Raw genomic sequence first — 26,408 nt, forward strand, 5'->3', positions numbered from 1 at the left:
GTTCTGCCTTCGATGACTGGGAATAAACCACAAGAATCTGTTTTAATTCAGGTGTAAGTGTACCTGAAGATGTACACAAATGCCTCCACGCTTAAGACAAGTTATTCCATATTGATGTGGGATTTTTTCCTGCTTTCCCTGTACAACGTTGAAACTCCAAAGAAGGGCTTGGATTCCATCAGGGGGATAGTGCAGGAGAACAGCATTTCTCTCCCTATGTGCTACACTTGGCCTTTGGCCAACCTCATGCTTTCAGTTTGTGACGGTGCCTTCTTCTTCCCCCAGTGCTGGGTGGAGAAATTTACTGATATTGATTGAGTTGGATGAAGATGACTAGGGACACATACATTCCTTGCTCCTCGGGGAACAGTCTGCTAAAGACTTTGTAAAATATGAAACCCCTGTGAATTTATTCCTTTTAATTGTAATCTATATTATGTTTTTGAGTACCGTCTTGTAAAATGGTGCATAATCTTTAATGAATACAAGACTGGAAGGTCTCCTTTGGATTTAAATTTGGAGTATTTGCATAAATTTAGCTCCATAAAATTATTTTATTGGCAAATCAAAATGCACACACAGATGTACCTTTCAGACTTTAATTTTGTAAACAAGGCATCATATTCTGCCCTCAGTGAAGCTGGCATAACTCTATGGTAACATCAATAACATCAATAGATTTACTTGAAATTTATATTTCAGTAACTGAGTGTAGCCTAAAGACGCCAGAGCAAGAAGCATGTAATTATTCATCTGCCCAGCAAGTGCAGTCAACTCAGAAAATTTACAGCTAGAGTACAAATTTTGCGCCAATCAATTTTTAGTCTATTTTAACATTCATGTGTTTCATCCCTATCTCATTCCTTTGTTAGTTAAATAAGATTTTTTTTTTCTTGCTTGCACACCAGGGAGCTCATAGAGTCCTGCTTTTTCCAGATATAAAATCTCAGTGTTATTTTTATACCGACAAAGCACCATCAATTTAGTTTAGTAAGAGATTATGTATAGAGTGCAATGGCCTAATCAGAGTCTCAAGGGCTTTGAAATATTAAGCTTCATTTCTGTTGCATGTTATTTCCTGTTATCTACTTTTTCAATGAAAACCTGCTCAGTAAAAGGAACACCTTATAAATGGCTTAACTGCTTTAAGATTACTACAACAAATGCCAGCTGCTAAATAGTGCATTGTGACTGTCAGTCAACTGCGAGTGAACATATACATGTATCCTATGAGGGCCGCTCTGGAAGTAATGCCTCCCATTTTATTATGTCAGCTCATGATGTCAGAAATGGTGGTATGGCAGAAGAGGTTGAATCTTTCCACTGGTATTCCATTACATTTTGTTGCTGTGTGACATTTGGCAGCAGGGTGGCAGTCTGACAGAATGGTGTCTGACACAGAAGTGAGTATGGAGCAACTGGGTTAAATTGGGCTCCTCCAAGCAGAAGAAAAGGCACTTGTTGACATTAATCAACACTTGCTGAATGTTTATGAAGAAGCAACAGTGGATGTGAGCACAGTGATGTGGTGGGTGATGCTTTACAGCAGTGGCAACAGTTACAGCATCACTTGCACTCGCGCAGATTTGTATGATTATGGCATGCAGGCTCCTGTTTATCACTGATGAAAATACACAGCTAATGATGGTGACTGGTGAAAAATAGTGTTTTGTAGCTGAGAATTTGCTCTATCAAATAGTGTTATTGTGCTTTTTATACGTGTTGCAGTTTTCATGGCAATAATGAGGAGGCATTAGTGACCTAGTACATTACCCTAGCCCTAATATTCAGTGAGTAGTTACTTTCCTTTGTGCATTGCAGAGAGTTTTCCGTTGTTTGAGCAGCACATGCCAGAGTCTAGAGCTGAGTTACCTATACCCCTATTCAATCATTTGGGAGCTCTGGCTGTCCAATGTTATCTGACCTTCAATTTTTCTTTCCAACAGCGCATGCTGGGACTTATATTTTTAATTTCTTTCTGTCACTAGAACATTTATACTGCTGGGGCTCCAAACTTTAAATTTCAAATAATATATATAGGCTAAAAGTAAAATCATAAAATAAAACCATATTGGAAACTCTAGGATGAAATCCTTAGAGCCTTTTGTTAAAATATATAGTGGCTTCCACCAGCTAATGAAAACATGTTTTAAAAAGCTGCTAAGAATCCTAGCTGGGATAAATATAATGGCCTCATCTTCTGAAATATAATGTTGATACAGAACTATTATATGTACAGTGCATTAGCACATCCAGAACTAATGGTGACCTTTGCTTTAAGCAGCACTTGTGGAATTGGAAATAACATTTCTCTCTGGAAACAGAGTGCTTTTAACTAGGGGAGGAAGGGTGTTTGGGCAGAGGAAGGCAGAGCCAACCTTCACCGTGCCAGGGTAGGCCTTAGAGTAGGCAACAGATCCAGAATTGTACCCACAATAATTGTTCTCCTCGTGATTTGCTCGTATTTTAATCACTTTTTTTTTTTTTTTTTTTTTTTTTAAGGATGAAAGGTCATGATCAGACAATCCTGGAATTTAGAGCTGCCACCTCTGGTGTATCTTTGCATTCAGCGATCCTCTTCGCACTCTTGGTTTGAGCTGGTGGAGGGGCCTGAACCTGCCTTCAGAGTCAGTCTCCAGTATTTCCCATCGTGAGCACTGCAGGTACTCGCTGGAGAGTAATGGTACTAAAAGCAGTTTCTCAGGGGGGGTTGCTATTTGTCTTTCACTTTCAGGATAGGACCACAGATTGGACACCTCCAACTAGCGCCAGCACAAAGTCCCCTCAAGCTCCTCCTTTGCTGCAATATACAGTCAGTCCCTACCTGTCCCCATTAAACTAAGGAGAAATGGTTGAGAACAAACACTTCAGCATGGGAATCGCATTGTCTTTAAGCATGCTTCTCTTGCTGATGTTTCCAGATGCCTTGGGCTGAGGGCTGCTTGCTTGTCTCGTTCCTACTGCTCTTACTGGGCATCGAAATTGATTTTCAGACGCAGTTGTATTTCTTATTTATGCAGGTTCTAACTCCATCCCCTGTGTTAATTAACCTGTGGCATCAGCAGCAGTCAATGGCAGGGAGCGACTGTGCTGGGAGTGCAAAGACTGAGCCCTGAGAGGAGAGAGAGTGCTGTGCTGGGGTTATGCTGAGTTTCCCAAGGGACGATATACTTTGTTGACCATTAGCATCCTGCACACCTTTGGCTTAAAAAAAAAAAATGAATAATGTGGAGGGAAGGAGAGAAAAAGAAATAACATTTCACTGCAGCGTTTAAGCTGTTGTGTGATGGGTGTGCTTTCAATTTCAGAAAGAGAAGGAAAAAAAAAAACAGTGTAAAAATGAAGTGGACAAAGCAGGTGTATTGCTTGTTATAGGAATGTGTATACATGCTATTATTTCTCACGGCATGTGTGCCTGCCATCTGAAAAGTTTTAAGGATGATGTAAAAAACGAGATGACAGCTGCTGAAGGCACTTTATGATTAACTAGTGTAATTGTACCTTCACATAGAGGAAAGTTCTGAAACAACTTGATGTTTTCTGACCTTAGGGTGGCAAAGGTGATGCATTCAGTCTCTGAAAGAGGCATTTACTTCTTTGTTCTGTAACTGTACCTTTATTCCTTCCCCACCTGCCAGCTTTTTGGCACTGGCAGAGTATCTGGAGGGAGTAGCTGCTCTGCTTTGTGAAGATAAGGTTGCATTGTGGCAGATGAGCAGGGCAAGGGGAATTGAGACAGGAGGCGGAGGCAGTGGGCACGAATGAAGGGAGGAGAGACCAACACCTGCTTCTCCAGTGTTTCCTCCTGTTTGCAAACTGATTAAAAGCTGAGCTGGTTTCTTTGCTGAGGTGAGGCATGGAGCAAAGGCGGACTCCACTGACCGTGACAAGAAGCGTCTTGTTAGGCCTTAGGAATTTAGATATGATTATTCTTCTGGGAGGAGCCTTTTAATCATTGTGGGAAGGTGAAAGCTGATGCTCAAAATTCCCTTTTGTGTTGCCTGTTTTCTCTTTCAGATAAAAATCTCTTCATTTCCAAAGAATGCCCATGTGCCCTCTTGACATATAATTATACTTCTTGCTTGCATACAGCAGCAAGGTTCAGGTTGTGCCACCATGCTTCCCTTGGGAGAGTTGTGAGTGCCAAACGTGTTCTCATGTAAGAGCTAGATGTCAGGGCTGCAGCAAGTTCTGGGTGTTGCACGTAGAGATAAAGCAGCTTTTAGACCCCAGTTATGTGGTCCTAGCCTCTACTGAGGCCAATATCTACTCTGCCTCGGTAGGTTTTGGAAGGAATATAGTTGTGGCAGTCCTGCTTTCGTAAAAACTTTAATCGGTGTGCATCAATGCCTCACTTCTCTGCAAATAGAATTAATTAGCATTTAAAGCATTGTGTAATTACTGGACCTGGACTTCTGGTAGCCAGAAAATTTCCATAGAGAGCATGCATTAATGTGTGTGGCTTCTAAGTTGTATATGGTTGTTCTCAGTAAGAGCACTGGCAAGAGTTCCTGGTCTGCTCCCTGTATCTCCTGGTCAGAAAGGAGTGCGTCTCTGGGTGTTCTCAGAAAGCAGAAGATAAATACCCTGTTGGACTACAGTAATGGTGAAAAGTTGAACATTCCTTAGTATAGTACTGGAGGAAAATATCTATTTTAAAGATGAAACCAACTTTCTGTCCTTCCATTTTTTGGAATTCTGGGATAGTTTTGTTTTTCAAGTATTATGACCGATTGATTGTGAAGTATTAAACAACACTAAAAGCAAAAGGTTTTGGAATAATTCAGGAACTCTTTGAGCTTCCTGCAGTCCTTGTAGGATATGAGACAGGAGAAACTGGGCAGTAGCTGTGTAACAGCAGCAGGATATGTTTTATCAGTGTTACGTTCTCCTTACTGTTCTGGATAAAGTTCTACAGTCTGTGGATTGCTATTTTAGACTTTGTATGAGCATCAACCAGATGCAATCATGTTTTATCCTAGTACTTACACAGCTTGAGGACAGGTAACAGAAAGAAGCATTAAAAAGGTATTATTTCGAGCTGATTATTCAGATTGCCCACTAAAGAAAATCCATTTTATTCTAAACTCAAGGTTTGGACTATTAGGACGCAGGAACGCTTGGACTGAAGCTCAAACTATGAAATGCTGATGCAAGGTAGGTAGATTCCAGCATCTCCTCTGGCTGTTGTGAAATGAGCTGCTCTGAAGGGCTCTGTGTTTGGGTAAGGATTGCAACAATAATAAGTGATCTGGCAATCCGAAGGATAGTGAATTAAATATCAGTACCAACAGAAACGGACAGACTAAGAAAAAGCTTTGCACTGATCTCGTGCTACATCCTGATTTTGGTTTTATGACGTGTATGAGTATCTTTACAGCTATGCTGTGGAGATATTTAATCTCAGACAGCAATGTTATTTTCTAAGATTAAAGATGTTTCTAAATCCTTTGTAAAGCACCTTTGAGAAAAAGCATCAATGAATTTTATGAATAGCAAATATGTGAATCTGCAATACATTGCTATAAATTACAATACCATTATAGTATGGGTGACTTTTAACAAAGCGTAAGAGAAATCTGAAGACTATTTTATTTTTAATCTTCAATTAAAATATTAATGATCTTTTTCATTATTGCAGCTCCTTCCTCATTATGAAAAATGGAAATTATTTCAAATCGTTTCAAGTTATTCAAATTTCACATAAAAAGAAGAAAGCATCGACTCCAACTGCGGACTCAATGACCACATACAATTTTCATACAAGTATAGCCCCAGCCAGGATTCTAAATTTGGCTTCACAGATTTCATTACAGCGTGCAGACTTCCTTTCACAATGAACTGACGGGGGTTAGAATCCCAGTGTACAGCTCATCATCAAAATGAGAATTGGGACGGTGGTGAACACATTGTATGGAATGCTCATTTATTTTGTTATAATAAACCCCCCTGAAATGTGCACTGTATACTTTATCATGTAGATACGAGAAATAAGGGAAGAAAACCCTGGGTTTTATTCCCTAGGTGTTCTCATTGCTTTCAGAGAAATGCTAGTAAATGATACTCAGGAATCTCATGAATAAATAGGGTGGATAGGACTGGTAAACCGTTTTTTGGCTGGCTGATACTGCAAATGGTTTCTGTTTTCTGCCACTGTGACCACCGATCACTTGTTTATTTTCAACTTTCATTCTTTCCAGCTCTCTCCTACCCAGCCCATCCCTCTACAGCTAGGATGACTCTGTCCAGGAGTTATCCCTCCTACCACAGTCCTGGTTTCCCTGCCCTCTGAACTTCCACTCCTGACTCCATGGATCCACCTCTTCCCATTTGTTGCTCTTAATGTTCCCCCTGTGTTTTTTCTTTGCCCTGCAGAAGGAGCAGCATGGTTCCCTGCCCACAGCACAGACCTTCCCTGCACCGGGAGCTGAGCACACCAGGATGGGGTGATGAGGTGACCACAGCAGGACAATCTGCCCGACTCCTCTCAGGAAGAGAAAGCTTGCAGGGGAATGTCTGCAGGTTTTCTGCTTCTAACGCTTCTCTCACCTGGAAGTGGTAAGCTGCACAAAGCACTTAGTAAAAGAGTGGCTGTTTTGTGTGTATTTCTCCCACTTATACTTTCAGGGCACCTAAGGATTTGCTGTGCTTAAATTTATTTATTTATTTTTAAACGTATCTTTGCGAAGTCGATTATTTATTCACTGAACAGAAACATTTAGCAGCGGGCAAAAACAGCAACAGACTTCAAGTAACCTGCTCACCAGTAAGGCAACATTCACAATCTGTTCCCAGCAACCCACAGTTACGGTGGGTATTGCATTACAGCCCTGCATGACAGCTCTGTATGACTGGCAGTGTCTGCTGCGGGCACCGTTGGCAGCATGGAATGAGTCAAAGGAGCACACCATATACCCTGCAAACCCTTGTGCAAAAATTCCAGCATTACATCTTCCTCTCCCGAGAAGAGAGAGTTTACTGGCTGAAGCTGTGTTGAATTATGGAAGAGAAAATCAAGTGCTATAATTGTGGGTGTTTATCACAGTTACAGATTTTTTTTTTCTTCTATTCATAGAAATTTGATCTGAACAGGGTAAATCTGTGTCTGCAATACAAATGAGATCATCTGCAAGCCAAGTAAATGGAAGGGACATTTTTTTTTATATATTGTTTTGTTTTATAACACTCATTTTGAGGAACTAGCCTTTATTTTATGTTTTTCTCATATGCCTTCATGTTAAAGTAAACAGTGTATAATAATTCTTCAATTAAAGCAGGGTGGTTTTTTTTTTTGAGGAGGAAAATAAGTAAGAAAAGCTTGACTGAGCACTAGTTATGGTAGTAGAATTGCAGATAGGGAAAACAGCAAAGGCTGTTGTAACTTCAATTAATGCCTATTATGTCAACAATAACATAAGGAGTCCCTGCAGTTTATTTAATATTTAGTCATGTTAGAGCAAGAAAAGTTACTCCCAGCAAATCCTAATACCTCTGTGTGACTCTTTCAAAGAGCCAGACCTTTCTATCACTACGTTCTTCGGTGAGGGAAGCTCTTAAAGGGGAAAGAGCAGGTCCAGGCTCAGATGGCTGTGGATCCCTGGGTGAATAAGCATTACACCAAAACCAAGGATATTTAGGAAAAGACCATGCTGAAATGTGATGTACCTAGATGCTCAAGGCCAGGTTGGATGGGCCCGGGGCAGCCCTGCCCATGGCAGGTGTTGGAGCTGGATAGGCTTTAAGGTCCCTTCCAATCCAAACTGTCCTATGATTCTAATGATTCTACATTCCATAGAAAAATGAGGCAAGAGTCCGCTGCCTGGCTCTGCACACATGCACTTAAAGCATTCCAGGGGATCCTTCTGGTCCCCTACTGCTGCTTTGTTTGGAGAAGGGCATCTGTGTCTTGTAGATGATGGCTCATAGCTGCTAGACCCATGTATGGGGAATCTCAACAGGCACTGGTTGCCTGTGCACCCATCTAAACTGGGTCAGTTGTCTCTTAAGAAGAGCAGAGCATTGCCATATTGTGTAGGTTCAAAAGTGCCTGTGCTGGTCCTTTCAGCTCTGGGGTTTGCAATGACAGGAGCTTCTTCTAGGAACTGAGAGCTGTAACAAGACATATATGAGCACTGTTAGAGCTTTTGCTCTCTTTCTCAGAACCTGGTGGTGCCTAGACATGAGTTTGGCACATAAGGACAACAGGACAAGGATGGTGGAAAGCACACGGGACCATTTCTTCACCTCTCCAAGCCGCTTACACATTCTGCTTTTTCTTCCACATATGAGACTGTAAATAACGTCATTTGTAATCATGTAAACTTTGTCTTCTGGGAATAGAAAAACAGTTCCCAGCTGGGTACAAACTTGCAAAACCATCAAGTGGAAACTCAGCATGTGCTCAGCTTCTTAACAAAGCAAAGAGAAAAATGCACACAAGCAAGAGATTCTTTCAAAACTCCTTTTGCTGGGTGGTAGCTTAAACCCAAACTGTTGCTGGACAGCCCATAGTTTACTTGTCTGGCTCCTTATTGGAGCTCACTGTCCAGAGTTGGCCTTCTCCATTAAGAGGAAATAGGTGTTTCACTGTGACACTCAAAATAGGTTGCTGGGGACCAGTAGGAAACCAGCGGGGCTTCATTAACCCTGTCAGTGTCTGCAGCACTGGGGAAGTGCTCTGTCCTGTCAGGACCCTTGAGTCTCCTCCCGGAAAACTTAACTTAGAACTTAAATCAACTTAACTCAACACTTAGAAAAACACTCTGAAATAGGCAACCCTACGGTACATTTCTCCTCGTGAGACAGCTACCCAGATGAGCAGATGGTGGTAGCAGCCAGGCCACGGACAAGAAAATAATAGTTTAATGGGACCAGAGAGAGATGAAAATAGCATAATTCTGATCACTAGGCACCCCTGTGTTGGGAGAAAGCAGCCCCTGATTTTCTGAACCCTGCTCTTTCCACTGCTTGTGCATTTACATTGGTGAAGAAAAACAGGCCTCATTCTATCATCTGGGTGTACCATGATCTTCACCGTGTCCTATAGCTGCAGTGTCAGTGAAGAACAGGCTACATGCTGCAGTTGTTCTTTCCAAATAGGCTGTTTGTCTTTTTCCTCTGTGTTCGCCGTAAGTAGCGATGCAGCTGTTTGTGCCTCAGGTTTAGGAGAGCAGTCACAGGATTGCACATCTGCTTCCTCACTGCCCCTTCGCACCAAAGGAGCTGCTGACTGCTCTGCTCAGGACTCATTCTTATCAGCATGACTTCCACCTGAGCTGACCCTTTGCTGTCTATGGGAAGCTCCTGTCTTGGTTATTGTGTTTGTTTCCTTCTTTCACTGACAGCCAATAGCCAAAATGTTTCACTCTGTAATTTCCAAATTGTTTGAATCCTTGTTGTTTTTTTTCTTTTGGTGAATCATATTTTTCTTTTTTCAGCTTTTGTATTTGTGGGTACAGTGCCTTGTTGTAAGGATGCTAGAGGAGGAACTCTTAAGGAGAAACCATACTAAAAACACGGGGAAAACGTGATACTTAGTCCAGTAGGATGTGAGCCTGAAGCCCTTTTCTCCTTAACTTTCAGGAAAAATGCCCTTCATGTCCATAAGAAAACTTTAACTTATTCAATACTGTTTGCTGCAGAATGCCCCTCATGAATTGATCCATGATGCTGTGCTTTTGTTATAAATCATAGCCAGACTGGGAACATGGAACTGTGATATACAGCACTATTCAAATCACACTCGCTTTCCTCTGAGGAGCTTGTTTGTTATGGAGACTAGAGAGTTATAAATAGGACCACAGAAAGTGGGCTTCATTGCAAAATATTCCAGAAAATATTTTCTCAGTGGGGAAGAATCTTTCCAAAGAGCCTTTTGATTTTTCTGCTCTGGTATGTACTTCTGCTGCTCTCTGCCTTGGGTTTATCAAGGCTCAACCAGGGCAGTAGGACTCGGCTCTTCAGAATGTGCTGCTGCTTTCACCCACTGTGCCACAGACCCTAGTGCAGTGTTTCCATTTCATCCATGTAATAAGGAATTTCTCTTAACCTAGATTATAATTTGAGGACCAGCACAGGACAAGGGCTGTCTCTGACAACGTAAAACAGCTTGGAAGGTGTTTTAAGCATCATCAGCCTAGAAGCAGTAGAGAAATCTAGTTGTGACTAGTTGGATTCCTTCAAGTGTTTCTTTTTTTCTCCAGGTCCTGTGTCATGACTATGGAAGGCAAAATCTTCCCCCTGTCTTGCAGTCCCTGTTTTCCCTGCTGCTACTGGAGCCACAGAGAAAGAAGGACGAAAGGAAGATAGTTTCAATGCCCCATTGAAGATGAGAGCTTGTTGGCATTGCATGAGTGCATGAAATAGTTTAACAGCAAACTTGGATACAAGCCAGCTTCCCTGCGTAAGTAGCTCACCTGAATCACCTGCAATTAGTTTGCTAGGAGTGGGTAAGGGATAGAGAACCAGTTGGCTCCGTTCTGGTCCTGACGGAGCCACTAGCTCACTGAGTGACCCTCAGGTTTGTTACTTCGTCTCTCAGTGGCAATTTCTCTCTTGTTTGACTGTGGTAAATCTCCTCCCCACAGAGTCTCTTGCTCTGCATAGGTATTGGTATATAACATCCAGAAGGGGAGTCAACTCTTTACAAGGGTAGATAATGGCAAAACAAGGGGAAATGGTTTTAAGCTGGGGAAGGGAAGATTTAGGTTGGATACTGGGGGAAGCTCTTTACTATGAGAGGGGTGAGGTGCTGGAACAGGCTGCTCAGAGAGGTTGTGGATGCCCCATCCCTGGAGGTGTTCAAGCGAGGCTGGATGGGGCCCTGGGCAGCCTGGTCTAGCATTGAATATGGAGGTTGGTAGCCCTGCATGTGGCCAGGGGGTTTGGAGCTTGATAATCCTTGAGGTCCCTTCCAACCCAAGCTATTCTATGATTCTATGATCCTAATTCCTTGTACTTCTAGCAGTAAAACTACCACTGAATGCACATCTTTGTAATTATGTTACTACAGATGGATCATTCACACCATTGTCCTGCTGAGATCCCAAAATTCTGTGTGTGAATCAGTAAATAGGAGCAGTGAGGTACTAGAAGTAGTCTAGGTCGTCTGGAGGGAGATGTGAAGTAAGTAACCATAAATCATGCAACAATAAAATCTTAATTTTTAATGCTTTTCCTTTTCCTGCTTCTGTGATGGATTTTATTCCTTCCCTTTAAAGTTCTAGCGGCAATTTGCTGTTACACACAGCCTCTATCAAGAGAACATACTTTGTTGCTATAGCAATTCTTTCTCACTGATATTTTATTGCACTTAGATGCTGGTGGCAAAAAAAAAAAAACCCAACAAAAAAACCAACAACAAACCACCGACAAAAAATCAGCATTGTTCCCCTCACAAACGGTCAGCCTCTGTGATCTCTTATTTCTGAGCAACTTTTAACTATATTCGCAGCAATCTATATTCTGTGCTAGGCACCATCTAGAAAGGTTTATCATTGCTCTCTAAGTGGCACGCTACACACAGCAGGACACGCTGCAGCACAGTGTCTGACATAGCAGATATAGATTACTGTTAAGATAAATTCATCCTTTTTCATTTGAACCAGCTTCCAATTTGAAGACTTGATATCACCTTGTCAACCAAAGGGGATGTTATTAAGCAATGGAAGAGTTATCAAAGGCTTCCTCAAAGTTCCTTTTAAGACACTTTCTACAAGAGCCAAGATATAAACTTATTGGTGGTGAATGTAGGGCTCATCAAAAGTGGTAGGCTAAAGTCCCTGCAGCAGTAAGGCATCAGATACTGAACAGAAGCTTCAAGTGTTTTTCTACTCTGCCAAAACTAAATGCCTAAACTGCCAGATAATTAGGCAAGAAAATTCTGGTCATTAATTCTGTCTTCAGCTGTCTGCAGGCAGGTTCTCTCTCCCACTCAGGACACCGGGATGCCAGTGGCAGCTGCCTGGGGGCAACCATCTCAACAGGCTCACCCATGTTCCCCAACTCAGCCCAGGACCTGGAGGACAAGGAAGAGACCATGCTTCTGCCTGGATCACATTGGACACCATTGGATCTCAGGACAGGTTTGACAACAGTGGGATCTCCACCTTTATCCTAGGGTACCCACCACACTATTGGTCAGACAGAGATATGGGGTTACATCCAGAAGATAGGATGTGGTGAGCAGGGTGGCGTGTGGCTCCCAGCCTATGGTAGCACCCATCAGTGAGGACAGCAGAGAATGGACCTGCTGAGGTCACACAGGCTTGCTGCCACAAAGAAGCTGCTGTTGCTGCTTTGCATCCCCATTAGGCACAGGGCCATTTCCATCATGAGCCCGCTGGTCCCTCTTTATGTAGGTGCAATGGAGCAGGGAGATCCAAAGTTCTGAAAGGCTTTTCCTGACTTGAAGTATTTTTGCATTTGTCTCAAGAACAGCTCTCTTCATCCACCTCTCTCAGTCCTGATGGTAGTGTCATTTCTGTGGGTAAGGCACTGCCTCAGAATAGTAGTCTCTATCACAGTGGGGCACACGGCCAGCCAACACATCCCAAGGGGTGGGGTGAACATAACATAAGCAGCAGTGGGAGAGACCTTTGCCGTGCCCTTAATTGCCTCAGTGGGCAGAGCTTTATTCTCTTTTCATGGGCCCATATGTTACTCTGAGATTCATATAGGGCTGGCTGTGTCTGCTGCTTCTCCACCCCTGCATTGCTGCAGGGAAACATTTCCATCAGCGGGGCTGGAAGAGCAACTCTCGCCAGGACTGGCACAGCCCCTCGTCTCCTTCTCCGTGTCTGCTTCACAGCTCCTCAAGGAGACACAAATGAAAAAAGAGCTATTTCACAGTCCAGTGAGCGTGAGACTTGGTGCAGCCTGGGGGTGAGGCACAGGGGCGTGATGGGGAAGGGAGCATGCAAGGTCAGCTGCTGCCAGACAGCAGGGAGGGAGCCCCGAAGGACAGGCTTTGCTGCCTGGCCTGCACCCTGCTCTTGCTGCACACAGCTCTGCCTCAGCAGGCTGCCTGCAGCTGCAGGCTAATGGGTTTGTGGGGGACCAGGGTCACGAGCAATAGGTGTTCATGACAGAAGTGCAAAGGGAATTTGGATGGATTTGGTAGGCTTGGAATGGAGCCCTTGGTGCTGGTGCTGCTGCCTCCGTGAGGGCACCCACTGTGCTTTCAGGACTGAACTAAGACCTACTCATTCATTGCATCTGTGAGCATCAGACAGTGAAGCAAAACAAAAACCAGGATTTGGGGTAGATCTGAACTGTGTGTCTGCATGCAACCATTAACCAGGGCCATCAAAGCGTCCAAATTCTACTTCCCGTTTTTTTTATCTGAGATTACAAATCTTTTGTTTTGTCAACATACTAACATAAAAGAGAATCCACAAACCTAACTTGGCTTAGTTTCTATTTATAGCATAAATAGGTGTGTGTTGTGTCCTTATCACAACAAAGCCCCTGTTGTTTGGGTGCTTGCAATTTTGGCCAGTGCATTGAGGCTGAAATTTTGCATGCTTGGACTCAATCCACAGGCAGAGCTTCTGGTTGCTGGAAGTAGAATGTACTCAGGAATGTTTGAATTCTTTGTGCTTCAATGCCATGTATTCCCCCCCAGAACACAACACATTGATGTTTTTCCTTGTAGTAACATAACAATGGGTGAGCTGAGTCATTTAAACTGTCTCATTTTGTAAGTCTTGCAAAGATTGACAAATAGAACAAAGAAAGAAAGGTGCGATTCTGAAATTAGCTATTCTAAAACAACACGTATTATTCCAGATTTTTTTCCCCTGGATATATACACAGGAGACTGAGGCGTTTGACTCAGTGATTTAAAACACCTGGGCTTTTTCAGAGAGCCTATAAACTGATTGGAAATTGCAAGAGCTATTGCTGTTACCTGGCTAGTAGCCGTGCAACTCTTAGGGAGACCTTTTCCCCAGGAAAACAGTTTTCTTTGGTGTGACATTCCCTGTTGCAGAATTTATTTATTCTTTTGTCTCTAGTTGGTTTTTCTGACATTTTGAGTTTATCTAAGGCTGGTCATTAAAGCCTTGAGGACAGGGTTTTTAACTTGCTCAAACATTTACAGCTGGTAACAGACTTGAATGTGTTACGTTTTATTACTTGTAAGAGCGGATCGTGCTATCCTATGAGAAAAGCTCCACTAAACAGGGAAGGCAGCACTGCAGGGCGTTCGTTCTGCTCACCAGCACGTTGTGAAAGGAACAGGGAAGGACTGAGATCTGCACCACTTCCTGCTCTGGTTTGCTTTCACCAACATGTCTGCTTGCAGAGTGTGGTGCCCCTGAAGTGTTACCCTGTCCTTCACACAACATAAGTAAATGTAACTACTCCCGTTTTACAGAGAGACTGAAGCTCACCTAAAATTAAATGGGAAGAGGGGAATGAGAAGAATGAGAGCTGAGTTTTTTTTTCAAGCAAATTCTGGTCGAAATCTGTAGGCAATAAATATATATATTAAAAAGATAGTCATATTAAATATGTTTATAAGCTCCCCTCAAGTACTGGAAGGCCACAATGAGGTCTCCTTGGAGCTTTCTCTTCTCCAAAGCTAAACAAGCCCAACTCCCTCAACTTTTCTTTGTAGGAGAGGTGCTCCAGCCCTCTGAGCATCTTCGTGACCCCACTCCAACAGCTCCACATCTTTCTTATGCTGGCTGCCCCAGGCCTGGATGCAGTATTTCAGGTAGGCCACCAGAAGGGCAGAGCAGAGGGGGAGAATCCCTTCGCCCTGCTGGCCTCCACTCTTTTGATGTAGCCCAAGACACAGCTGGCAAATTTCCATGAACTTCCTCATCATGAATTTTAATGGCAATTTGACTAAACAAATGGTATTTGCAAATCCAACCCAAAAGCTTTGCTGTCTTCATTTCCTACGTTTCTTGTAACATCATTTATGCAGCTGATTACAGATTTCTTTGCAATTATACGTATGACTAATCAAAATCCGGGGATAATAGTGATGATAATTTTGTAATTCAGGACCTAACATCTGTAGTCAATAGCTGCCCCAGTGACTGCATCTGCAAAGATCTCTCTATCTCCCTCTTCTTTACTACACTAACTTGTAAAATGAATAATAACGATTGCCTCGCTCTGAATGTGTTAACATCAGTGATCTTACATGTGGCAATGAGGAGCACACACATGGCTTAGCTGTGTCCACATAATGGAGTTTGCTCACTGCTGCACTCCTAAAGCACCCCCTCAGCTCAAGGGCTTTCCACTCTGATGCTGTGCTAAGTGCAAAGATTTGTTGCCAGGGCTGTTTTCCCACATGCGAGTCCCGTGGCTTTGTTCACACCAAGAGAAAGCACCATCCAAGGACTCTTTCTGCTTGCAATCTGTCATCAGCTGTGCTGTGGGAGAAGACGGAGTGTGGTCCAGTGACTCAGGTATTTAAAAATACAAGTAATGTGGTGTTTGCCATCTGTTGGCTATAAGGGACGAGTAACAGAGTTCAAAGGGGTAGTTTAGCTCACCAAAAGCATTAAGAAAAGGCTTCTTAATAAAGCTGCAGAACAGCAACATCAAATGCCCAGCTGCTAATGGGTTTCATGCTAGGTAATGCAGAGGTGCTAAACTGATCTTAATGCCTAAGTAATTAACAGTATTTTAAAAATAACCAGCAGTAAGCTATGACTACTGCTGTAGCAGCTTTATTATTATCTGTGTTTTTTTCCTGCGTAGTCCTTTCAGTGTGAAATACCTTTAAATTTAGCTCACTGGAAGAGTTGTGAAGGAGCAAAGGAGTCAGAAGATATAAAATGTCCTCTAGTTCACTGAATGCACAGCTCCGTTTACACATGGCAGTGCATTATGAACGATGGTGTATTATCAGCTGCTTGAAGTAACTTACATGCAGCAGTTTTCCAGGCTCTGTTCTAGAAACAATAGCCGTATATCTCCAAACCCTGATGTAACTTCTGTGGGAAAGGCAAGGAAAAATAATAAGGTGTTTCTTCTTATAGCACAGAAAAGCCTGATACAACGGATATGTTCAGGGTGCTTTGAAATGATGCTTGTATAATAGGAGGCTATGAGAGAGGATACAAAATGCAAACCAGGATAGTTCTCTATTCTCAACAAACAGTTTTAGCTGAACATTTAGGAGGCAGCTCCTTAAAACCTCATTCGTATCTTTAAGTCCCGTGAAGAAGCAAAAGCAAGTGGGAAGCACAGTTTCAAGTGTGGAAGGGATATGCAAAATCAAACTGGGACCGCTGCACTTAAACCATTGTATGTTAAACTTTCAAGTGCACCAACGTGATGAAACTCAGTAAACACGATGCAGTAACAGACAGCCATACAGTTACTCCAGGCTATTGTTTGTGTTGCTGGGGAGTCATATACTGTGCTGACGTTATGCACCACCATTTTCCATTGGAACACGAATTCGTGGTGCTGCAGCACAATAGGATTGAAATGGATTACCTTTCTCAGTTCAAATGTTTTTCTTGTTTTCTGGGGATTTGAAGCGCCGTTTGTCTTGCTTTAATTTTTGTGAGAGCTTTGGGGCTTTTGTCTCACCTGGTGGAGTGAGGTGTAGCAGGACTTCATTTATGATTATATGCCTTATGTTTTCAGAGAATGTATTGCAGAAGGAAAAATACTGTTTTATGAAGACCTCCCATTCTGCAGGTGCAGCACACAAACCGAGGTTCTCCTGCTCTCAGGAGTTCAGACCGATGCCTGTTTCTTCTATGGGAGCTTCAAAACCTGCTTTGGGAAATTTGTGATCTGACTTCATAGAGTCACTGGAAGATTTGGGTTGGAAGGGACCTCAAAGATCACTTCGTTGCAACCCTCCCTGCCATAAGCAGGGCTGCTCCCCATCAGATCAGGCTGTCCAGGGCTCCACCCAACCTGGGCCACCAACCCAGAGCTCTGGGCAGCAGTGCCAGGGCCTCACTGCCCTCTGAGTAAGGAATTTCTTCCTATTATCTAATCTAAATCTCAACTTTTTTAATTTAAGGACATTATCCCTTGTCCTATCACTACACTCCCTGATAGAGTCCTTCTCCATCTTTCCTGTAACCTGGAAGGCTAAGGTGTCCCTGAAACCCTGTCTTCTCTAGGTTTTTCTGATCCTCAGGGCCACAGATTATTTAGTTGGGTAGTCATGGCTTTGCATGGCTCAGATGAAAGTGTGTGTCTTGCACTTCCTATATTTATAAACACAAGATATTACGGGTCTTGTGAGATTCTGTCTAGCTAAAGAAGCTTCAGCACATGTGATTTTGAAAACTAATACAGGACAGTAGAATCTTTGCATCCCCATCTCCTCCATTTATCTGTGACAGATATCTGACCTCTAAATATTTTTAAAAGCAAAGCTACCTTCTCCATTCTTGCCACCTGGAAAGCCCCTTTTCCAGCGTTACTCATTGCCTAGCCATTATAATCTTCTCCAGCTCTTGGCCTAAAGAATACGTAAATGTGAAATATCCCAATGAGCATCTGGAAGTCCAAGCAAAAGGGGCTTGTCTTCCCTTTACACCTTTTCATAACAAGGAATTGAGATGAACATAAAATACATTCTAAATTGACTCTCATATCTGTAGAAGTATTATCTTCCACAATCAACTTTTGAGAATTTAATGTTCTAAACAGGCTTGTTAGATTTACAAATACATCTTCAAATATAGATGATAAATCCCAGAAGCAATGCTAGCAGTATTCAGATTCCTGAAGGCAAAAATAGGGGAGAGTGAGAGAAGCGAGAAAGAAAATTGAGAGACATTGGAGTGATGCCTGTGAAAATTTAGTTGGCCTGAAGCTGGGGCATGTATTGGAAAATATGTGGTTTAAGCAATCAGTATTCTACTTCAGGGGATGAAATGAAACTTTTGCTCTGAAACTAATGTGTGAAAATGTTTCCTTATGTCAAATCCCACTTAGCATGTAAATTAGGGGAAAAAGAGAGAGAGAGAGAGAGAGATCTGCTTACAATGATTTCATCTGACTCCTTCTGCGATCACTATTTATTGCTACCTTCAATGGAGAACTATTGTTATATCTTTGCTGTCCCCCTCACTGAAGACCGTGGCTACACCTTGATGCCTCCATTTTTCTGTACCTGAAGACAAGAGGCAGAATACAACTTTACACTCATACACTTTACCTCTTCCCTCCCCTAAACAAGGACTTTCCATACCTGGAAAGTCCGAGGCCAGAACTGGCATTGACAGAGCTCAGAGGTAACTGGATGCAGGCAGGTTTTTCAGCGCAGGACCACCACTGCTTGCCTCACACAAACTGGGCAGCGGTTCTGGGTGGGCTGTGATGTCCCAGCAAGACATTTCTCCTCACGTTGCCTGGCGTAACCCAAAGGCTGCTCTTGGTTGTGCTACTGGCCCATTTTATCCCTTTAGAGGAAAGCAGTATAGGAGGAAGGGGCCTATTTGCTACCTCTATCTGCCTAAACTTTCCACTGATTGCAAAAACAATGAACTCCAAAGTTTTATTCTATTTCTTTTTCAGAGATTTTATATTTCCAGAGAGGTTAAATTTTCAACAGAAACAATTCAGTTTGACCACCATCGTTTTCAGGCACTGTTGTGAGATATCAAAGGTTTCCTCTCAGTGGGCAGTTTCCAATGGCTGTGCTCACACTGGAGGAGATCGGTACTTGTGACCAAGCAGTCTCAGAAGAGATGAGGCAATAGAAATGAAGTCTAACATGGGAAATCTGTGTCTAATTGATTTTCAGGAAAGCAAAGCTTGTTGCAGAGGTGCAATATACTCAAGGCAAGGCTGGATCAGGCCCTGGCAACCTGATCTAGCTGTGTGTGTCCCTCTTCATTTCAGGTAAATTGGACTTTGAAGGTCCCTTCCAACTCTAAGGATTCTATGATTCTAATTATGTTGTATTTTTTTTCCCTCTGATGGATTTTCCTCACAACCTCCCCTAAATAAAGCCATGTGGTGTGTTTTGGAGATCAATACGTGCCAGTTTGCAACACGTCAATCAAATGGACTTTTGATCAAGCACTCCAAGCCAGAGAAGGAGGAGAGAGTTACTGCTCTCACAGTATGAGGTAAGCCATCTCCTAGGAGCAGCATGCTTCCATCTCTCAACAGAGCTGGACCTACTGTTCAGCTGCCCACCCTGACCAAGCTGGTGGAATCCCATGTCCTCTTTTGTCCAACTCTGCATTTTCCGGGGAGGAACTTCTTTGGTCTTCAAGGAGTGCAGGTTATTCCCCTGCTTTCACACCCTCTGTTTAATGTTGACTCTGTGCAAGGGTTTTGTTCATGTCTCTGAACACTCTGGGTATGTTGAGGCTTCTGTGCTCTGGGTTTTCATACTGACAGCTAGAACTTGTCACCGTGGCTGAGCTATATTCTAAGCAGTGTGCAAGCACAACGATGCCCAAAAGCCTTTCATCCAGAGCTGCCATGTAAACTTTGAACATAATGTGCCCACGCTCATGGCTCAAGGAGGAATGCATGTGTGAATGAATTTAGCCCAACAATAAGGCCACAACAGTGATGTATTTTTTCCATTTCATCAGCAAGCCAGTGAATATGTAAAGTTTCTATGGCTTTCACCAAACCATTGTTGGACCTGATATCCTGGGATGAACTTTGGATTCTCCATCCAGGAAACTTAGCTTGCTGTCCTTTCTTTTCCTTGCCTATGAGTTGGCACATGCCTCTCAGACAGGCTGACTCTTGTGACTGATGAAGGGTTTCAGATGCTTTTTGACATTAGGTATCATGCTGTGACTGAAGCTGTGCAAAATAGGTCCTGCTACAGTAGTTTGACAGATGCAGTGAATCTTGCTGTCAGTTTGCTGGGTTGTGCACCGCATTCTGGCACACGCCTTGGCACTGAGAATTGTCCCTTGCTCCTGATAATCCTGTCAACAGCTTTGCAAAATGTGGGGGTTGATATTATCAGTGCTCGTATTTGACCTCCTGGCAAACGAGGGGTTAACCTGAGGCTTTTGAGGGCAGACTGCCTTCTGAGTGGACAAAGAGAGGCTGGAGATTCACCTCTCTATCACATCATTTTAACAACAACGACAACAAAAAGATATAAAAATGAAAGGGCTCAGTGAATTTCTTTGCTCCTGTATGTGGCTTTCAGTGCAAGTTCGAGGTGTTAGCTGTGTAGCAGAAAAGCTGAGTCATGGCCTGATCCAGTGATTGAGCACCTGGTGGGAAGGCAGGGCCCACCCAGGGGAGCACAGGTGCATGCAATCATGCAATGCAGCTGGGTGGCCAGAAGGGGTGGAGCCAGAATCCATCCCTTACCAGACCTCATTTAAGGGCTGGCAGTGGAGGTGAGGGTATCTGTTGCTGGAGACCTGTGTCTACTGGAGGCCTGCTAAGGTAAGAAGCTCTTTTCCTTCATTTCTGTGTCTGCTGCGTTTGGGCTTGTTCTCATTTGTTGTAGTCCAAAGCTTTTGCTACCCTGCAATCCCTTCCCAAGCAAGTGGTTGATGTCCTGCCTGGTTAACTGCATGGCTTTTGCCAGGGCAGGTGATAGCTTTTCCCTAAGGGACAAGGTGTGAAAACAAGCAAAGAGAAGCGCAGGGCTGTGATGGCCCTAATTCTACCCGCTGCTCAAAGTATCAGCACAACTAGAGGTGCTTTTGATTGCTACCACCTGCCTGCTGGCCTGCCTGGAACAAACCTAGGCATCTTCAAGTTTTTTGAGGGAAGGCAGAAGAGTCTCAGCTACTGTTTTTCTCAGTGCAGGTATTTTCTGGTGACCATAGCTTGTTGCAGCAGCTCTCCGGTAGGTGTAAAGTCAAGCTTTTCTTTCCATTTACTAAAATACAAAGTCCTCTTTTTGGTCTCCTGGGACTTGGTATTTGGCAATTAGTTTAGCAAGCTGCAAGCCCAGTACATGCTACTGCAGGAATTACTTTTGTAATTTGTAAATGTGCTTTTCAACTGTGGTTTCTTTGTTGCTTTTTTGTCCCAAGGTGCTTATTTACAGTGAAAAGACTTAATTGTGTGTCTGGAGACTGTGTGCTTGCTCTGGCAAATATGCAAGGTTGTAACTTTCTACTGGTCCCACGTTAGGAATACAGGTCTGTGAGATGCCACACGCTTGTTCTAGCATTTCTTAATGCTTTATTATGCTTGTTCTGTGTCTGTACTGAATTGCTGTATAATAAAGACCACAAGCTCTATAGGGAAATCATGGTCTCTTTCAAGACCATCAGCACAAAGCCTCAGGTGTGTGCCCCAAAGCCTCAGCTGAAGTAGTTACATTTTCTATTATCAATAAAAGCAAGCCTGTGCTTTTTTTCTGTGGGTGGGTTATTGTACTGGATCAAGTCACAGCTTCTTAATGAGCTGTGATTAAGAGGTCCTCTGCCACCTTTCCCTACTGTTTCATTACTGGGCTCCTGCTCTTGTGCCTGTACCTAATACACCACAGATTACTTAAAGGATACCCCCTTCCCTACAGAGTTGTATTAGTATGCTCGGTTTAAGGGAAAAGAAGTGTTGGTGTTTTGATATTTTTACTGTTATTATAATTATTGTCCCCCTTAACTTCATAGTGCTTCCTGGGCTTGCTTCCCACACTGTTGCAGAGGCACAGCTGCATAAGTGTAAAAATTGGTGGGGGTAGCAGGCAGAAGAGCAGGAGTGCCTTTAAATGAATATAGGGAGAGTGAGCTTCAGGAAGCTCCAGGAACTAGTTGACAGGGTCTCCTGGCAAACTGCTTTTGAAGGTAATGGGGTCTATCAGTGCTGGCCTCTTAAGAATGACCTCAGAGTACAGGCATGTGGATGGGAGCAGAAGGTTGGCTTGGCTGAGCTGTGATATTCTAGAGCTTAGGAGGAGAAAGAAGGTGTGACCACTGGAAGCAGTGTCATGATATTGGAGGTCAACAGTGATGCTGTTCACCATAGTAGGGATTCATGCAGCCAAAACTCAATTACAGTTTAAGCTGATCCCTATTTTAGGGGACAATAAAAAGGGATTTTTAAGTATGTTAATAGCAAAAGGAGCATCAGACTTAGTGTTGGTCTATTATTTTTTGAGGATGATCACCTCACAAGTTGGGATGTGAATGAAGTAGACACTTAATGCATTCTTCACATCTGTCTTCCCCACCAATTATGGGCTCTGCAACCCCTTGAGCCCTGAGTTGAGGACCATGACTGTGTTAACAATAAACTCCCAGCCAATTTTGAAGTTATGCATCCAGCTGGAGAAGCAGTTCTTGCACATAAGTCTGAGGGGCCAAATAGGATTCATCCCAGGGTACTTAAAGAGCTGGCTGGTGTCATCACAAGACCTCTGTTAATTATTTTTCAATTGTTTTATGAATCTGGAGAGGTCCCAGCTGACCAGAAACTGGCAAATATTGTCTCAGTTTCCAAGAAGGGCAAGTAAGAAGGCCCTGGTAATTACAGAGCTGTCAGTCTCACTTCTTCAGTGCCTGGCAGAATTAGGGAGAACGTTATTCTGGGAGTTATTGAAAAATACTCCGAATACAACACAGTCACTGGTCACAGCCAATGTGGGTTCATGAGGGGAAAGTCCTGTTTAACAAATTTAATTTCTTTTTATGACAAGGTTGTCCACCTAGCTGACCAAGGGAAGTCAGTTCGTGTATTCTTTTTGAATTACAGCAATGCTTTTGTTATGGCTTCTTCCAGTATCCTTCTAGACAAAATGTCCAGCATACAGAATGAAAACATTGTGCAATAGGTGAACAATTGGCTGATGAGTCAGGCTCAAAGAACCAACCTTGTATGTGCATACAGACTTGGGGATGAGAGGCTGGAGAGCAGCCCCATGGGATATGGGGATCCTGGAGCAAGCTGAGTGTGAGCCAGCAGTGAGTTCTGGCAGCTGCTGGTGAAGTCACACCACACAGTGAGTGACTTATCAAGGTGAAAGCAATATACTGTGCTGAGACTTTATGCAATAGCAGGAGATGCTTTTATTCTTTTGCTAGGAAACTGTCCAGGCAGTCTATTAGAGTTGTAGTATTTAACTGCAGTGCGTATATCATACTATGTTGTTGGCAGTGCAGGGATGTTGATGACAATAATGTTATTGCTTGACGTAAACCTAGAGGGAAAGTTCAGGAGTCCTGTTGTACTGAAAGGGGTTGCATAGTGGCTCCCTGCCACTTTTTTTTTTGGTGAAAGAATAACACTTCATGAATGAAGTGAAGAAAGTAGATATTACTTTGGATCTGTGTTATTTATTCCATAAGGGATTTATTTTATTAAGAGTTCTGAGGAGAAGTTAACATTAGAATCTCTTGACTTCGTTCAAGATCTTGACTCCAAGATCTAGATTTCTTAAGTCCTATATCCAAAACTCAACTCTAAAGTCTTACTACTAAGACTTCTTGTAAGCGTGTTATTTTGGCTGGAAGGTGCCTCCCTGCAAGCCTAGTTTATACCATAAATGCTTATCAGTATAGTTTTCTAGCCAACCATCCCGCAATATAAGAAGCTTATACCAAAACAAGATTCTTTTTGGTGGGTAAACTTGGAAATGCTGTAGCACCTTGAATGTGACAGTTTTACTTTTTGGTTTTTTTTTACCTAAGTTTACACCTATCTTTGAATAGAGAGCTGACTGCAGTTTCAAAGATGATGTATATATGTAGGTTTGTAGGCAGATATCTCTAAAAGAAACAGCTTTATGGTAGCTTTTGTGTGTCGGGTATTAAGTCCAAGTCTCAACTCCAAGTGTTGGCTTGGCAAGTTACCTGGTACACAGACAAACAGATACAAGTTGCATCTGGAGCCATTGCTGCAGAATACAGGGCTTTGATGCAAACTTCCTACCATTGCTCACGAGAATCTGTGCCTGCTGGGGACCAGAAGTTCTGTGTTGCACCTTCCAGATGATACAAATCATGCCTGCTACAAGCACAACTGTTAGTGGAGAAGGTGGGCCTTGTGTAATCTTGATTGAAGAACACAAAATAGCTTGGGGGGGTTTAGTGGGCTTTCATGAACTGAGAAAAAGATCCCTGTCATATGAGCTTAGGGTCTTGAAAGACTTAAGGGGAGCAAAATTAATATCCTCTGTTTGCATTGTAAACCTGGTCTTTTTTTCTTTTCTTCCCATCCAATCTGATCCCTGCTAGCTAGCCAGGCAGCTACCTGCTGCTGCTTCTAGTCAGCTCATGCTGTGATGATTGTTGGCTTAGCAGGATACACATTAAGAGGCACTAAAAATAAATAGGAAATTGGGCTTTCTGGTTTTTGTTGCTGTTGTTGTTTTATTTTCCTCCCTTGAATGAAAGAAATTGTTAAGATAGGAAAACTCCTGTTCAGGCAGAGACAAAACCAAGAAGCACCTAAACTGAAAAAAAAACCCTGAAGGCAGCACTGCACAGGAGGAGGTGATGTTCTTGGAAGGTGCTGTGGTGCAGACATCTCCAAAGGAGCCCTTGCACTCCCGCAAGGAGCTCCACGGGGCAGTGGCACTTCTTGACGCTGCGCCCACGATGCCACGACAAAATTGCTTTGAAATATTGCGTAAGTGCTTTCAGAAATAACATCTTCTGACTGAGGTATCCAAAAGCCTGAGGTGGGGTTAACCCAGAATTTAATTTTAAATGACCCATTTGCAGGAGACAAATGAGACCATCTGAACTCCTTCCTTTTTTTTTTTACCCAAATGTTGTAGCTGCCTAACAGTCGTGCCAGACTGGATGGTGACAGTCTTTAACATAATTTGTCTGAACTAAAATTAATACTGTACTTTATGTGCTATATTTATATCTATCTGTCCTCTTTCATGTCAAATAAGTTCTGGTGTGTGGGATGCATAATAAGATTAGATAAAAAAATAACTTTAACCCTGTGATGTCTTTTGCTTCCTGCAGGTAGGGAAGGTTGGATTTATTTTGATATCAGCCTGTTCTGATATACTTTATTCTTTTTTTTTCCCAGTGTTTTATTGGGTTGTCTTGTTCTATAGTATGGAAACTGCAGAAATCTTCATTGTGAGTTTTATGTGCAGTGCAGCTATACAAAGATTAATATTGTGAGGGCTGTCTAGAGCTGTGTGTTAAGCAGCAGCTCTAGCTGTAATTACAAACCTCACAAGAAAATTAATGTGGAAGCAATATTTTGGAAGTTAGAGCCATTCTTCTTTTAATTAATGGACTTAAGATATTTTTTCCATAGGTTTAAATTCATGTAATACCTTTTGGCAGTTATTCCCTAATTGGTGTATAGGGAAGGATAATGAAAGGTTTCAGAAGGACACAGAGGACTAGATCCAAATTAAACTTTTGGAACACCAGGGGTCCAATGCATCTGCAGTCTAGAAGGAGCTTAGCTCCAGGTGTGACACAGGCTGAGAAACGCATCCCCATCTTGCACCTTTGCTCAATACAGAACAGATTGAACTTCCTGAGCTGGTCAAATGCCATGCTTGGCTACAGTGTCTCTGCTTGTACTGAACCGTTCCCAGGAGAAAGAGGCACTTGGGAGACCTGTTGTGGTTACGGGCCAGGAGTCATTCTCCTCCATTCTTGGGAGGCAGGAGCCAGCTGAACTTTCCCTTGCCAGGTGGCATAAACCATAATGCCCCTTTGGTGCTCCCTATTGACTGCAGAGGGACAATAGTGAGATGATTTGAACTTATCCTGAATGCACCTGGTAATGGCTGTTGCCTTTTTGGAGGGTGAGGAAAATGGTAAATCCCTTTAAAAATACTTATACATACATTTATGCATGCTATTGCCAAAGATTTTACTTCAGGATTGCATGTGGCAAAGCAGGAGAGTTGAAGTTAACTCTCTGATATCTAAGAATCTGCTCTTCAAAAGCTGATTTAAAAACAAGGACCAAACTTTGAGTGGCTGCCTAGCTTTACTTGCTTGAGATAGAGTTCCAGCTACAAGTCTTGCTGAAGTAAAACCACATCTCATTTGCCTACCTTTGTAATTGCTGAGCATGGCAGGGGAGGTGCTCAGTTGCTGTAAATAATTGTGGCTCTGATGTCAATTGTTGCAGCTGTCTTGACATCAGCTGAAGGCTTGTCTATAGCTAAGTACAACCAATAGGTATTACAGCATGATTTACAAAGGATCTCACAGCGTAAAGCCCATATGTTTTATAGGTGCTGAAAATGAGAGGAAACTGTCTGACAAGTAGAGGCATATTTAGTAGCATTTAATATGGATGAAATTGCCCAGTTAGAGGTTTCATGAAATAGATTTGCTGTGATGCACGGCACCACATGATTCAGGCAGATAATACTCCAAGCATTCAATTTATCACAACCTATCATGTTAACATTGCTAATTTGACACTTTTCTACCAACGTGGTTGCAGACAATTCTGCGTTGTCTGCTACTCTCCATGTTTTGCAAGCCTGTAGGAAGGGCTCTAAAGAAAGGGGGCTCTCAGTGCCGTGCATT

At 42.8% G+C, this 26,408-nt stretch overlaps 1 protein-coding gene and 1 long non-coding RNA gene across 4 annotated transcripts in view; both read left to right on the forward strand.

The window, feature by feature from the left end:
- LOC107052022 overlaps nucleotides 1-10,396 on the forward strand; it is a 28,910-nt gene extending 18,514 nt beyond the window's left edge. For all 3 annotated transcript variants that reach the window (XR_005858695.1, XR_005858696.1, XR_005858697.1), the window contains 4 exons: nucleotides 2,503-2,663; nucleotides 5,094-5,157; nucleotides 6,376-6,558; nucleotides 10,203-10,396. This is a non-coding gene — a long non-coding RNA (uncharacterized LOC107052022). The remainder of the gene's footprint in view (nucleotides 1-2,502; nucleotides 2,664-5,093; nucleotides 5,158-6,375; nucleotides 6,559-10,202) is intronic.
- An 8,108-nt stretch (nucleotides 10,397-18,504) lies between these two features.
- FSHR (follicle stimulating hormone receptor) overlaps nucleotides 18,505-26,408 on the forward strand; it is a 210,601-nt gene continuing 202,697 nt past the window's right edge. The window contains exons 1-2 of the mRNA XM_025148544.2: nucleotides 18,505-18,843; nucleotides 18,954-19,073. The gene's annotated coding sequence lies outside the window, so the exon portion shown is untranslated. The remainder of the gene's footprint in view (nucleotides 18,844-18,953; nucleotides 19,074-26,408) is intronic.

This window comes from Gallus gallus, chromosome 3, assembly GCF_016699485.2.
Source record: "Gallus gallus isolate bGalGal1 chromosome 3, bGalGal1.mat.broiler.GRCg7b, whole genome shotgun sequence".
NCBI lineage: Eukaryota > Metazoa > Chordata > Aves > Galliformes > Phasianidae > Gallus > Gallus gallus.